The 14668-nt window shown below is 37.9% G+C and overlaps 1 pseudogene; it reads left to right on the top strand.

Moving 5' to 3' along the window:
- Window positions 1-7095: 7095 nt before the first annotated feature.
- LOC122198584 lies at window positions 7096-9637 on the top strand (annotated as a pseudogene).
- The last annotated feature ends 5031 nt before the right edge of the window (window positions 9638-14668 follow it).

Raw genomic sequence — 14668 nt, 5'->3', positions numbered from 1 at the left:
CATGAAAATTACCTCACTCCCACATTCAGAGGAGAAAATCAGAGTCAAAACCACATCCAAGGGGCGAGGAGTGGAGCACGAGCTTAGAACCACCAGCAAAGATTTAAATAATGCATTCAGTTTATGTATCTTTTTCCCATCACAAGAAAAAGCAATGACTGCCACAGCAAATATGTCTCTGAAAAACTACCAAGCACTTGAAGTCTTTGCTCTTTAAAGTCACCCAATTGGAAAAGGAACCACACCAATGAATAAGTGTCAACCAACTTACAGTCACGCTGAAGTAATCCCACTTCCACAATTAACACCAACCTGCTTTTATCTCTGAAAAACTACTCATCCGTCAAGTCCATACATTCCAAAGCTACATAAAATGGCAATTTGCTCCGCTCAGAAAGACTATCCTTTAATAGGATAGTTTTATAAAACCACAGGAGGCAACGATTTGTGCGTGTGCATGTGTGAGTGTGCATGCATGTATTTTGTTTTGGATACCAACTGGTATTCTCTTCTTTTGACGGGGTACAATGATCTGGGGTCAGTAAATGACTTGGCTGTTAGTATCAAGATCGAAAGATCTAGGACAACAGTTTAAGAGTGATGTGGATGGACACAAGGAGAGAAAACAAAATGTGATGATGATTGTGTCTCCTGTTAATGCTGATCAGAAACGATTCATCCTTAAAGAGGCCTCAACAATCAAAAAGACAGATATGTAATCCTATGACCATGAACATTTGGTCCTAATGGTAGAGATAAAGGATATGTATGGAATCACCAAAATAAATACTCTCTCATAAAGACTAATTCACCTACCCCCACTGGGGATATCCCAACCCAGCATGAATAGAAACCAGCACTGTGCCTTTAATACAGCATAATTCCAGAGAGTGAAAGATAGATGTCACGAGGCCTCTTCCATTGTGAAAGGGACAGCAATTTGACACCAATTTTTAATATTGGTCTGTTTTCCCTGACTGTATTGCCTCTCAAAACATTAACAATATGAAGACTTAAAAAATGCTTCATCTATTTCTACGATATTTTACATAATTTTGTCTCTAAATAATTAACTATGTTAATATCACAGGAAGTATTATAATGGGGACATGACCTCAGAATCCACTTGAAAGCTAAACTGAAGGCATTATCTCCTAAGTGGCTAGAGACTCATTGAGAATTTTTAAAAGTTTGGAAGTCACATTTTGAAAGCTGTTATTTAGAGAAATTAAACACTCATTTAGGAGGGAATGATGCAGAAAAGATTTGTGTATGGTTGCCAGAAGCAAGCCTATTTCAGTAATCCAGGTGTGAGATGATGAGTTCCAGAACTAAGGTGGTAGGAGTCAGCAAGTAAATAAAACAACACATTTAAAGACATTTAGGGAGAAGAACTGACAAGGTTTGATTGCCTATTAGAAATAAGTAATGAAAGAAGGAAATGTATTAAGAATAACTCAATACTAAACTGTACACAAATGATTTGCTTTCTGAAAATCATCTTTTCTATTTCATAAAGTTAAATGACCATATAGAAGTGGCTATAATGGGGTAGACAAAATGGAGATTTAGAAGGCAATCAAATTATTCAATAAAAGATATTAATTGAGAGTCTGTTTTAGGACAGGCACTAAACAATAGGCCAAAGCTTAGAGTGACTAACGACTAACTATGAATAACACAGACAAAACATACTTGCTTTAATGGGCACTTATTTAGGTGGGGAGCGGGGCAAATCGAGATAGCTAACTCATTTTCATAGCATTTTAGAAGATTATAAGTGCAGTGGAAAAAACAGATCCTGCTGAAAACGATCACAAGTTTTGGGATGTGTAAAATTTTGAGTAGAGAGATTAGAATAAGCCTTGCCGAGAAGGGACATTGGAGCCAAGCCTAGAAGTGAGTGAGTGGGATGTATGGTAAAGAGCAGTCCGAGTAAAATGAACAGCTGATGGGGAGACGCTGACACAGAGTTTCACAAAGGACACAGAAGCCAGCGGCAGATTAAAGAAACTCCCACTAGCGATGTTTGCACAATTTGAGCATCTAATTGTATTTTCTTGGATATGTGTCTACTGGTTTTTGAGCCCATCCTTGATTTCTGATGCACAAAATTATTGGAGGCTTAGTTTGTATGTTTTGATTCTCCGGACCCCAAATCACTTATGGGTTAAAAAAAACCTTGCAGATAGTTTTCAAAAACATGACAGGGGTCTAGTCATGTTCACTGTTGGTGCGTTATTATTACTTCTAAGCTTTCTTGGTGGCCTATCTTATCTGCTCATCTGTTTTTTGTTTTTTTTTTATCTATAAGCTTATGTCATGTTTTTCATTCCAAGCCTTCTCACTTTACCCTTATTGGTATCTATAGCTCCCTTTGCCTCCAGAGACTCTGAATTCCCAACTACAAAGGTGTTTTATTTCCTTTTGCAATGTACACAAAATAGAATAGGAATTGCTTCACCAATATCACGACTGATAACATACCACCCAAGTTCAAGGTTTCTTTTCTCTTTTTGTCCTTCAGGCTACATCCCGTAGAGGAAGTGCAATCAAAGTATAGTGTTCAAAATTACTTGAAATAATTAGTTCCCTGTGTGTAGGTGGATGCATATATTCTCTGCATATTATAAATTTGATGTAGTTATGTTTTTCTACTTGTATTTAATTTTAGCTTTATCCTCCTGTTTGATACAATTTAGATTTAATTGCATTGTTTGACTTTGGGAGTAATTAACATAATTCAAATATCAAAGTTTCATTCCATTCTCTATCCCTGCTATCTACCATTGCTGTTCTTATTGATAAATGATTTAATTGAATTAGCTTTGTGTTTATGATGTGAATTTCTTTTCTTTTTTTCAAAAATGAGATCACACATACATATTCATGTCTTATTTTTTTGATTTCCTTACAACAAAATGCAGTTTATATATGTATATGGTATCTAATTGCCCATTGCTTTTTTTGATAACAAGTAACATTTTGTCCTAAGAATTACACTAGATCAAAAAAGTATTTTCACTCTATTTTACAGCCTTATAGTATTCCATTGATATACAGTTTTGCTATACTCCATAGCTGTATGGTCCATAGCTATATAGTTAAAAACCATAGTTTTCAACCAATGTCATGTCAGGTTGTTTCTGATATTTTACTATTTCAAATAAGGCCACAGCGAATATTTTTACATATGTTTGGATTGTTGGAAGTATATGGAATTCTTATACGTAGAATTGCTAAATGTAAAGTATAATTGCAAATACAGTTGTTGGTTTAAGATGTATGTATTGTACTATATACAAAGGAGTTACACAAGTTAACAGATGCATTGGTTGTGCTTAAGGGAGCCTGTTACCCTATAGCTTGCACTAAACTATATTATTTAAATTTTGCTGTAATGAGATAAGAAATTGTATCTTGATATAATTTTAATTTTAATTTCTTTAATTATGAGCATTGAGCGTTCTTTCAAATTTTTAAGAGCTACTTTAAATATGTGTGTGTGTGTGTGTGTGTGTGTGTGGTGTAGTGTATACTACGCATCCTATGTGTGTGTGTCTGTGACTTTTGCACATTTTTCATCAGGTGTTTAGTCTTTTTTTCCCCTCAATATTCAAGAAAATGTGGCATAGGGGTGGCTCAGTCGGTTAAGGGTCCAACATCAGCTCAGGTTATGATCTCACAGTTCATGGGTTTGAGCCCCAGGTCTAGCTCTGTGTTGACAGCTCAGAGTCTGGAGTCTGCTTGGGATTCTGTGTCCCCATCTCTCTCTGTCCCTCCCCCTTCATGATCGCTCGCTCTCTCTCTCAAAAATAAACATTAAAAAAGTTTTTTTTCAGTAAAAAATAAATCAGCAAACACTAAAAATGTGGCATGTACACAATGGAATATTATTCAGCCTTAGAAAAGGAGGACATTCTGTTACTTGTAACAATGTGCATGAAATTAGAGGACATTATGCTGAGTGAATTAAACCAGACATAAAAGGGAAAATCCCACATGATCTCACTTATATGAATCTGAAATAGTCAAATGCATAGAAGCAGAGAGTACAAGGATGGTTGCCAGGGCCTGGGAGGTATTAGTGAAAGGGTACAAACTCTCAGTTTTGCAAGATGGAGATTTATCTAGCATAGAGATTTATCTAGCATAGAGATTTATATAGCATAGAACCTATAGTTAATACTATATTATATACTTAAAAGTTTGCTAAGAGGATAGATCTTATGTTAAGTGTTAATGTCACACATAAAAAATAATGGCAGATATAGAGGGTAGGAAGAAACTTTTGAAGGTGATGGATACATTTAGAGCATAAGTTATGGTGATATCAAAGATATATACTTACCTCCAAATACACCAAGTTGTATTCATTAAATATGTGCAGCTTTTTGTAGGTCAGTCATACCTCAACAAAGTGATTTAAACAGTATTTGCATATTTGTGCGTTTGGCCTTTTTTCTGTTATATTCACTGAAAAGAATATGTTCCAGTTTGTATTTACTTTTCCATAAGTAATATTTTACTTATTTTTTTCATGCAATTGTTTGACATGGCTGAATGTATTGATCTTTTATTATATCTGCATTTTTTAAATTTTTGGTTAAAAAGTATTCTTTCACATCCAGATTTAAAGGGAATCTACACAGAGTTTCTTCTATTGTTTGTATAATTTCATTTTCTTTTAAACTTAGGTAACATTCACTTGGTATTTATTCTAGCACACGTATGTTTTATGTATTCGATTTTATCAATTTTTCTTTTGCAAAATGACTATCCAGTTTTGCCAACACCGTTTCATAAAAAGTCCACCTTTTCCTCAACTGTTTGAGATGCCACCTTAATTACATATGAAAAATGTCCCCTGTTCTTGGAAGTATTTATGGACTGTCTGTACCATTTCTCGGGTTTATAGTCATTAGAATGGTTTGTCATATATTTTGTTATCTGACAAATCTAAGGTAACTATAATCCTCTATTTTCAGATTTTCCTATTTATTTTATATATATATATATATAAACGATATATTTCATATTTATTTTTCCATGTGAGCTTTATAACCAACGGGCCTATGTGTGGGGGAAGGGTATGCTATATTTATTGGAATTCGGTGGAACTGACTGACACGCTATTACTCTAGCAGCTGTTTGCAGGTGGATTGGTGGTGAGAATGGTGAGCAATGAAGGAAAGAGGATGAATAGGCGATAACGAAATAATCTTGGTGAAAGATGGCTAAGACTTGGCCAGGTTAGTAACAATGGAGATGGATTAGTGCTAAAAGTTTGAACATATTTAAAAAAAAAAAAAAGGGGGGCGCTTGGGTGGCTCAGTCGGTTGAGTGTCGGACTTCGGCTCAGGTCATGATCTCCCGGTCCATGAGTTTGAACCCCGCGTCGGGCTCTGTTCTGACAGCTCAGAGCCCGGAACCTGTTTCAGATTCTGTGTCTCCCTCTCTCTCTGACCCTCCCCCGTTATGCTCTGTCTCTCTCTGTCTCAAAAATAAATAAACGTTAAAAAAAAAATTAAAAAATAAAATAAAAATTAAAAAAAATTAAAAAAAAATTTTTTTGAACATATTTTAAAAGCCATAGCAATGGGATTTCCTAAACAAACAAACAAAAAAAAGTATGTGAGGTATTAAAACCAATTATATTTCCAAGTACTCTGGCCTGAGCTACCAAATTGGTGAAGCTGTTCTCTACTGAGGAATGGAGAGCTGTAGAGGAAATAGCTTTGGTGAAATTTGTGAGTTACAGATCAATCCCATCTTACTTTTGGTGCATTAATTTTGATTGAGTTGCTTCCTAGTAGTGGTACATTTTCTTTTTATATTATTATAGAATCAATCATAATATGTCCTTATTTTTTTTATACTTCACTCTCTCTGTGGTTGAGCCCTATTTTTCTGTGTTAGCTTCATTCCGACCCCTACCTTTCTTTTTTACCCTGATCATTCTTCTAAAAGTCTATCTTTATTCTGAGTCATAATTAGAGAGCCAAAATTTCATTCTGCTGTTTACCTCTAATAACATTTGTTCATTTTAATCCCCTTATTTACTTTTCTTTGAGTTTACATTTGATTTTTTTAAGTTACTGATTTGACCACTTCGCTAAATTTGCTTCATTCTAGATAATTTTCTAAAACATTCGATTAGCATTATAAATTTTTCTCCAGTAAAATTTTTGGTTGAATTTGAAAACTTTTGCATGAAGATTTTTAAGTTCTTAAAATTTTATGTATTTTATCATTTCAATTATTACTTGCTTGTGAGATAATATCACATCTCTCTCAAATGTTTGTTCATTTTAACAGAAGATCTGTCTTATCTTCTGTAAGAAATATTTGGAATATATATTTTTTTCTATATAACTCTAAGTACACTTGAAACAAATCAATCATTTTGTATGCAATCAAACCCCTAGATTGTGAAGACTTGTTATTTGGTAATTGAAATATTTATGCCTTAATGAAATACTCAGATAGAACTAAAAGTGTTTGCAGCTGCTTTGTTTCAGAAATGGCTTTAAAATGATGGTAATGTCAATCCTTTGTGACTAGAAAAAAAAAAAAAAACTTCAAAATAATTAGAAGCCATTTAGTTTTAGAATAACTTCTCAAAGAATTGGGAATTAGAATTAATACCTAGACACTAAAGTCTCTCATTAGTTGAACTGTTCATAATCAATAAATTTATAGTTCTAAAATGCTTAAATTTTTGGAAAGAAGAAGTATGTAGTGGTTTACAGATAAGTGTCATTTGACAAAAATTTTACAAAGACAACTGACATTTTCATTAGTGAGATTAAAACATGGGAGCACAGGGGTGCCTGGGTCGGTTTAGCGTCCAACTTCAGCTCTGGTCATGATCTCATGGTTTGTGAGTTTGAGCCTCACGTCAGGCTCGGTTCTGACAGCTCAGAGCCAGGAGTCTGCTTTGGATTCTGTCTGCTTTGGATGCTTTCTCCTTCTCTTTCTCTGTCCCTTCCCCACTGTGTTCTCTCTCTCTCTCTCTCTCTCTCTCAGAAATAATAAATGAATAAACTTTATGAAAAAGAAAAATATGGGAGCACAAGGGCCACAAAAGGGGCAATGTCCTTGGGGGTCGGTAGGCTTCAGCTTTAGCAGGCAGCCCCTGGTGGTGGTATGGCATGACTGGCTAGAGATTTCTAGCACCATGGCCAGCTTCTTAGCTGTCATGGACGGAACTGATGAAATGCAGAAGGATCTCCTTAGTAAAGACAAAGACATGCAGTTATCCACGAACTGAGAAGAGTGAAGCTAAACACGTTGAGAAAAATGATGCTGACCCTATCTTTGTGATGAACAAAACCATTTCAACTCATTACAATTTGCCAGGCATCTGAGTGGGTGGTAATCCTGGAAGTCCATTCCAGCTCTTGTGGACAAACAGCCTTGGAACATGTACACCCTGGTGACCAAGTCCCGAGGAATTTAGTTTCTTACTTTCAAAGGTCATGAGCAAGGAGAAGTGAATACGTCTTATGGGCATTCTTGTGCCATGATGATGGACTGTATGACAGAGAGGGCATTGGAAAGTGAATATGTGGTCAGTTTGTTCAGAGCTCCAGAGGTTCCTGCAATCTTTGGAGCCTTCTGTTATGATACAGTTTTAGATAAGGGACTTGATGAGTAGATGCCAACAAAAGAGAATCTACATTCCTTCACCAAAGATGCTTGCCCTTTGACTTATAAAGATTTTCCATTTGAAACGCTGGAAGTTGAAACAAATTGGCATTAGAAAGACTTTAACACAACAAGCAAAATAGATCTCGTAGAAGAGAAGGCATCTGGGAACGCTGAGGATATCATCCAGCTACACAGATTTGATGACTTAATTGATGTGAGGAAGGGTTCTCTTAGTCCAAGAACAAATATTTGTTCCTGTTATGTAGCATCAGCAGACCACTTTCTAAAATTAAAAAAGAATATTAAATTAAAATAAAAGTCTTCTATGAAACAAAACAAAGTAAAACATGAGTTACAGTGGTTGTGTGATGCTGGCCTTGTTAGCTCTCACGCCTTTCCTCGGATCTTTGTTTTCCTCCTACTATCCTCTGGAACTCTCTCTCATCACCTCTCCATTTCCATCATCTCACCTTTTCAGAGAAATATTCTTGTGGTTTAGCTCTTTGTAGGCTATGTTCTCCGGTTTCATTTTAAAACAGTGTTTGGGGTGCCTGGGTGGCTCAGTCAGTTAAGTGTCCGACCTCAGCTCAGGTCATGATCTTGCAGTTCGTCAGTTCAAGCCCTGCGACGGGCTCTGTGCTGATAGCTCAAGGGCTGGAGCCTGCTTCAGATTCTGTGTCTCCTTCCCTCTCTGCCCCTCCCTCGTTCTCACTCTGTCTCTCAAAAATAAATAAACATTAACAACAACAACAAAAACAACAACAACAAAACTGTTCCTGGGGCGCCTGAGTGGCTCAGTTGGTTAAGCCTCAGTCCTGATCTCCTGGATCATAGATTCTAGCATCAGGCTTTGAGCTGTCAGCGCAGAGCCTGGAGCCTGCCTAAGGTTCTATGTTCTCCCTGTCTCTCTCAAAAATAAATAAACTTTTAAAAGCATTAGTAAGTTAAGAATAATAATAAAATAATAGTTTAAAAAAAGTGTTACGCTGGGCCACCTGGGTGGCTCAGTGGGTGGTTAAACATCTGACTTCTGCTCAGGTCATGATCTCACAGTTGCTGAGTTCAAGCCCTGCATTGGGCTCCCTGCTGCTGTCAGGAGGGACCCTGCTTCAGATCCTCTGTCTTCCTCTCCCTCTGCCCCTCCCCCACTTCTCTCTCTCTCTCTCTCTCTTTCAAAATAAAAGTTAAGTAAAACATGTTCTATAACCTAAACTTGACAATTAACTAGCTTTAAACACAGAACTGAAAAAATTTTATATAAAACTATATTTTCATTCTGGTTCATTTCCATGTGTTAAGCCTAGAGCCCTAGTTAAGGGCCTCCATTCACTGTAGCTAAAGACAGTCCTACAAGACTGGGATTGTTACTTGATTTTTACTATATTCAGTACCATTTTTTGCACTTACTGCATTTGCAACTAATTGACTTAGACAAAATGACCCCAAAATACACTTTGTGCATATGTCAAATAGAAAATGAAAAATAAACACTTTATGTTTTAGAACAACTGATATCAGAAAACCCGGTGACTTAAGGTTGCGAAGGACACCTTGAGAAAAACACAATAAAGCACAAGAGTAGTGGGCAGATTGTAATACCGATAGGCTCCAAAGGATTTAAAGAAAATCTTTCCATGGAAAGACACCAAAAACAAAGGTTTAAAAAAAAAAAAGTCTATGAATAAAATATAACCAATGCATATACGTGATTTGCAGGATGATATTTATTCTCTATTTCTTATATTTGTATCAGGTTTAGGAAATTTCCACCATTCTCCCCAAGAGGAAAGTAGTTGGTGGATGCATTCGGCTCAACTCCATACACTATAAGGAAACGTGGGAATTTATAGCCAAGGAGCAGAGTGGAGAATTACCAAGAGGAAACATCAGAGGTGACGATGGGGCCGGATTCTGGCTAAACTCACCTACGGGCTTCTTGCTGAAGGCGGGCCAGAGTGCTAGGACATCACCTGGGGAATGGTAGAGGTTGAGGACCCATATTAGATATCAAGGATTCTGACTAAACTGATAGCAGGATTCTCAATGAAATTGGGTAATGCAGAGATGACCATGGAAGCCGAGAAACCATACTTGCCAAGAGTTCAGAGTAGAGCTTAGTAGGCTGAGTAGAGCTTAGTCAAGGAGGGAATCTTTGCCACAACTTCTCCCCAAACCTACTGCCAGCTCTATGTTTCTCTATACCCCTTATCATCTTCTAATACAGTATGCAGTTGATTTATTCATTTTGATACATTTCCCCATGCTAGCATGCAAATTACAAGAGACCATGGATTTTTGTATCTAATTTGTTCCTTGCAATTGATCCATCAGCTACAACATTGATTGCCCAGAGTAGATACTCAGTAAACATTTGCTGATTTATGATCTATTGCCTAATTTTTGTTGGGCTTTTGCTATAAAATAATTCATGAGAATTCCTTCTAATAACACCTAGAACAAAACCTTTAGTAAATGAAAGCAGTGATCATTTTGTCATATTTTAAGAAGTTAGATCTATAAAGGGTTAATATAATGCTGTAGAAAGTGAAAGCTGACCCTCTTAGCTGACAATCCTGAATAAAAGGTGTAATTAGCATACTGTTTTGCCTCTTAGATACAATTGATTTTACTGTTGCTAGAAATAGTAAACGGAAGAATTCACTGATTTTATTCTTGTGGATGTTTCTCCTCTTCCATTTAAAGCACCTGAAGTGTTGCTGATAAGCAGGCTTGAAATTTGACAAATATTCTCTAATTTCCTCCTGGCTTTCAAGTGTGCAAAACACAGGCCAAAAAAAAAAAAACAAAACAAAAAACCAGAAAGCCAGAAACCTTGTCATAATGTCAAAATGAGAATAAAAGGAGGTCTAACCTCAAAAAGAATATTTTTAGTTGAAATATACATTTGTATGTGAATATTCTAAATATTATCGTTCTGAGTAACAAATCCCATGGATTTCAGGTACTCTGGGAAGAATAGTTACAATGCATTTGTCAATGATTTGCCTAAATTTCACCTACAGACTTTTAAGTGCTGAGGGGATTTTAGTGACCAAGAGAACAAGATGAGTGCCATTCACGCCCTCACTGAAGTTACTTATGAGAAGACATGGATTCAATCATGCATATACACGAATTTTAAAACAGTGTGCAGGGGCACCCAGGTGGCTCAGCTGGTTGAGCAGACTTGGGCTCAGGTCACCATCTCGCTGTCTGTGAGTTCCAGCCCTGCATCCGGCTCTGCGTCGACAGCTCGGAGCCGGGAGCCTGCTTCAGATTCTGTGTCGCCCTCTCTCTGCTCCTCCCCACTCACACTCTGTCTCTCTTTCTCTCAAAAAGAAAGAAACAGGAAAAAATAAAAATAAAATAAAACAGTGTACAATACACAGGGCGTGTTAGCAATGTACAGATTGTGCAATTTAAACCGCTTTGAGGTCTATGAAGGGACCCTTGAAAATTTGATGTGAAAGCTGAGACTGTAGAAAGAAGTAAGTAAATGCTAACCTAGGTAGAGAGGACATACAAGAGGAGGGGTAGTCTATGGAGAGGGTGTGAGGTGAGTATTTCTCTGAGCAATGCAGGACATTGAAGGACGCTCCCGCAAAAGCATAGAACTTCCATCGAAGAGAGGTGGGCTATGGGGCTCAGAAGATGAATGGCCTGATCACATATATGAAAAAGGTTAAAATTTATCTTCAAGATAAATGAAGCCATTTGAAGATAAGTATGGCATCACTGAAGAGAATGAAACGGAAGACCACGAGAGACCCTTGGAAGACTAGTGCGGGCATCCAGACCGTGGTAACGTGGACTAGGTGGGTGACAGTGAAAATGCAGAGAGATGGATAGATTCCAGAGTTATGAGAAGTAAATGATTGGATCTGTGCGATGTACAAGGAGGAGTGAGCAAGTCTCCCGTCGCCGTATGTGGCCTGAGAAACTAGGTGAATGTGCTTCCTAATTTGCATGTTTCTTTTCTAATATTGAAATAATAGAGGAAGAGTATGTGTGGAAGGAAAATTCAATGATGAGTTCAATTCCAGGGAGAAATATTAAACACAGTGGAGGCTGACTCAGATAAGTCGGAGCTGAAGAAAGAGATTGGTCATCAGCGGCACATGCATGGTGTTCTGTTTCAACCCTAACTGGTCCTAGTTCAGTGTAGTTCTGACATGAACACCCAGATTTAGCATCACACTCCATAAGTCTATGGACATGGTTTCCAGAAAGAATTAAAATCACCTTTATTCAGAATCAGAAAAATATGAATCAAAATAGTAATTATACCCTCAGATGAGGATGTAGCAATCCCATTCTAAGCTTTCAGTTATGTGAATATAGTTTTATTTTTCAGTTGCTGTCTTGAGCTTGAATGTACATATAGTAATATAATTCATTGTCTTCAGCGATCCATAGTTTGCTCCTTTCAATACAAGACCCTTGTATTGGGGGGTGCCCGGGTGGCTCAGTTGGTTAAGTGTCCAGCTTCAGCTCAGGTCATAGTCTTGCGGTTCACAAGTTGGAGCCCCGTGTCAGGCTCTGTGCTGACAGCTCAGAGCCTGGAGCCTGCTTCGGATTCTGTGTGTCTCTCTCTGCCCCTCCCGACTTATGCTCTGTCTCTCTCTCTCTCTCAAAAATAAACATTAAAAAAATAAAAAAAAATAAGTAAAAAAAACAAGACCTTTGCTTTCTTTGTTTCTGTTTCCCTTTTATTTTTCTCACAAAATCCAATTTTCACTTGTAGAAGTAGCTCAATCATCTGCACTTGCAAACCTATTCCCAAACCTGCAATTCCGTGTCACTGGCTGATTCCATGGGGCTCTTGCATTTTTGCATTTCTTGTGAACCAAGGCAATAACAGCTGCATTTTTAGAGAAGCCTGAATCAAGCTTCGCAGTCTCTGCATTCCTGTTACAAAACCCACTCAATGTGTTCATGTCACCTGTCACCTGTCTCTCTTCACATTTTCCTGTGGGAGTTGGGCTTGGGAACTGGCATGAGAAAATACTGGTACTGTCACTACTGCTCTTGCCATAAATAATAAAGTCTTTTGGCTCTGACCCGGGAGTATTATGACTTCTGCCAGCATCCATGAATGAGAGACAGAATAATGAGCTAGCTTGCAAGTAAAGTAACATCAGAGCCTTCACAGCTCTCCATTAATATGAAAAATAAAAACAAAAACAAAAACATCAACTACTCTTTGTATGAACTAATAGCGTAATAGAGTATCCTGATATGCAATAGACAAAATGAGAGGCAAATTTATCGTGATCACACAATGATATAGGGGCTAGTCAACTTGTTTACATGATAAAAATGAGGCTTCAAGAGGTAATGCCAACAGGAAAAACTCATACTAGATACAATATTATGCAAGGAGAAAATTCTGTCAATCCAGGGAGCCAAAAAATTACAGGTGCAATTTTATTGGTGAAGACATAAGCTATTAATTAGGATTCAAACTCTGATATTATCTATCCTAAAAAGATAGGGTTCTGTTGCAGCCGAAAATATAATTAAACGGGGTGGGGGGAGATGAGATGAGGGCATGGTGGCATTTCTCATTTCCCAATACATGTAAGCACTTCAGAATATAGCTGATTGGTTATAGCATGTGTTACACCCATATACACAGATACACTCCTGGGATTCAGTGTTTGTGCTAATAGTGTGATCCTCAAGTTTCAGGAGAAGATATGCCCTGGAAAGAGTTCTCATTTTGGAAATGGTTAAGAGAAATAAACCACCACAGTATTCACCATGTGTATCCCAGGAGCTCTTCCAGCAGCACTAAACGGCAAGAACTGCTGAAGCTGGAGAATTCACGGGAAGGACAAGAGCCGATTTATCATAGCATGGCGGGCCCCTGAATTGCTAAAGGGTCGGGTGCATTCTGCCCCAAATCTTTCATCTTTCTAAAAGGTAATCTCTCAAACAGCACTTGCGAAGAGCTCCTCAGCTACACGGTACCTGGATTTATGACCTACAGAGACACCTGGCATGCTGGTGGACTGAGATTTTGCTGTCTCACATGGTTTTGGAGCGGAGGTAAGTGCTACGTTCATCTAAATCGCAGCTTCCAATGGCCTCCCTCTATCAGGCAGTGTGTGTCAGGGAGGCAGAGCCTGCATATAGCAAGGATTCCAAGATGTATGAACATACGTTTGCAGGTGTATGTTTGGACACAGGCATGCACATACGGGGACTTACGCATTAAGCCCTCATGATTGCTCACAAGGCTATGGGTGAGTTGGGTCGGTCTCCTGATCCTAACTGGGCACGTTCACATGTTTCCACTTAACCCCAAGTCAGACAGGTGGTTCACCTGATGTAGACTGGACTTTCTTATGTACCTGTAGGTCAGCTGGTTGTCAGTTAATCTGGGATGACCTTGTCTGGGTCCACTAGGGCTACCTGCCTCGTCCATGTTGCTTCTTATCTTCCACCAGGCTCTCCCATACTTCTCATTTGTGTCTCGGAGGCAGAATTCCCAGAGAGAGTGGAAGGAACACAAGGGTCTTGAGCAAAGGCCCAGAACTTCCACACTATTGGATCCATTACTTTCCATTGGTTGAAACAAGTCACAGTCCAGCTCAGATTTAAGAATCCCCACCTCTAGGGGTGCCTGGGTGGCTAAGTCAGTTAAGTGTCTGACTTGATTTCAGTTCAGGTCATGATCTCACAATTTCTGACTTCCAGCCCTGCACTAGGCTCTGTGTTGACAGTGTAGAGTCTCCCTGGGATTCTCTCCCTCTCTCTGTCCTTCTCTTGTTTGAGCTCTTTCTCTCAAAATAAATAAACAAATGTTAAAAAAAAAAAATAGCAATCAATCAATCAATCAATCAATAAAAAGAATCCCCAGCTCTAAATAGCCTTTTCTTAGAAAGGACTGTTGCACATTTACTATCCCATCATTTTGTTTAATTCTCTGATCAACACATATAACTATCAGAAGCTTGAGTGATTATTTACATTTTTATGTTTTAGTTGTGCTTATCTATCTTCACAGATG

Source organism: Panthera leo, chromosome A1 (genome assembly GCF_018350215.1).
Source record: "Panthera leo isolate Ple1 chromosome A1, P.leo_Ple1_pat1.1, whole genome shotgun sequence".
Lineage (NCBI taxonomy): Eukaryota > Metazoa > Chordata > Mammalia > Carnivora > Felidae > Panthera > Panthera leo.
The sequence above is the reverse complement of the archived record's forward strand: the minus strand, read 5'-3'. Positions and strand labels throughout refer to the sequence as shown.